Below are 1,829 nucleotides of genomic sequence, written 5' to 3'. Positions count from 1 at the left end.
AGGGAGGACAATAAGTAAAATGGAGAATGCATCTATAAATCACACTAAGAATGTTAGAAGGCATAATACCATTTATTTATCTAAAATTCCATATAATAATAAGACTATCTAGGTTCCTACCTAGGTAGATGAGAGAGAGAGAGAGAGAGAGGGAGGGAGAGAGAGAGAGAGAGAGAGAGAGAGAGAGAGAGAGAGAGAGAGAGAGAGAGAGAGAGAGAGAGAGAGAGAGAGAGAGAAAGAGAGAGAGAGAGAAAGTTTAAATGAAGTTACACCTCTTGGTTTAATAATGTTTTCCTCCAAGGACCGTGAACTCTCTACTCTCTAACGAAAAACCTAGTACCAAGTCTAGGATACCTCTCTTCATGTTGTTGATTAGGGGAGTTCAGGCGGTTTCCCAAACGATATAGGCTCTTGCTGTGACCTTTTGTTGCCTCCTGGAAATTGAATGTAAATTATTATTGCTGAACAACCATGCACTTTGGACAGAGGATTTTGAGAATTTGAGCTATCTATGCCTGACCTAGCTTTTATAGTATCAGAAGGTCCTATGCAATCTTCCAAAGCAGAAAAACAATCAATAGTCCTATTTAACTGTAAATACTATTAACCACAACAATGACCAGAATGGTTTAGTACCCATAAATATGTAGTAGTGGTATTTATATGTTGGAGCTAACCAACAATTGTTTAATTGGAGTTAAGACATGTTCAGTAGGAGTTACTAGTGCCTAGTTCTATAATTGTATTCAACTACCCAGAGATATTAAGACTATTGATCCAACCAGTATAATTCCTTGCAGCATTCTAAAATTTATCTTTATACTTACAGATAAATAGCTCTCTCCTCTCATCAAAAGAGCTTTTTTCTTGCAGCAGTGTGAAGATCATTACAGAAATCCCTAGCTAGTCAAGAAGTAGAGAATAATTGGCTGTGGGGCACTCAACTCTAATTGATATAAGCACAGTACAACATATTATAGCTCAGGAAACATTGTGGAAGAAGACTATGTACTATTATAAGAACAAGACAACAAAAATGACTACATAAAGAGTCAGTCTTCTATATTTAAAAGGATTCCCATGAAATCTCATCAGTATGGCTGCCAAAATAATACCTGAACAATAACAACTAGAGATGGCATACTAATGTGGTGGGGGAAAATCTCATCTGACACTGTCCTTAGATAAAAAGGTATATGCCATTACTGATGGCTATGAAAGAGAATTAGGGCTGGGCTGTGGTAGGACATGCCTTTAATCCTAGGACTTGGGAGGCAGAGGCAGGCAGATTTCTGAGTTTGAGGCCAGCCTGGTCTACAGAGTGAGTTCTAGGACAGCCAGAGCTATACAGAGAAACCCTGTCTCAAAAACCCAAAAAACAGAAAAAAGAAAAAAAAAAAAGAATTAGTCTACTCTATGCATGAGTCACCTAATTGGTTGTCCAATATCAAGTGGTTGTTTCTAAAAGCACAAAAATACAAACAACACTAAATGGACTCAACAAATAGCTATGTATTTATTCACTTATACACACACACATATACATATACATATGTTATATTATGTTATATACATAACGTATCACACACACACACACACACACACACACATATATATATATATATATATATATATCACAAGCATAATTGTAATAAAATAATGGTAATTAAAGAAAAAACCCATGAATTTGAAAAGGAGAGCACAGAGGCAAAGAAGGAGGGGAAAGAGTTGTAATTATATTTTATTTAATGCAATATGAATTTATGGAGCAGAGACTGAAGGAAGGGCAAGCCAGCCTAAATATAGCTATCTCCTGAGAGGCTCTGACA

The sequence above is a fragment of the Mastomys coucha genome, chromosome X (genome assembly GCF_008632895.1).
Source record: "Mastomys coucha isolate ucsf_1 chromosome X, UCSF_Mcou_1, whole genome shotgun sequence".
Lineage (NCBI taxonomy): Eukaryota > Metazoa > Chordata > Mammalia > Rodentia > Muridae > Mastomys > Mastomys coucha.
This window is presented reverse-complemented; position numbering follows the sequence as displayed.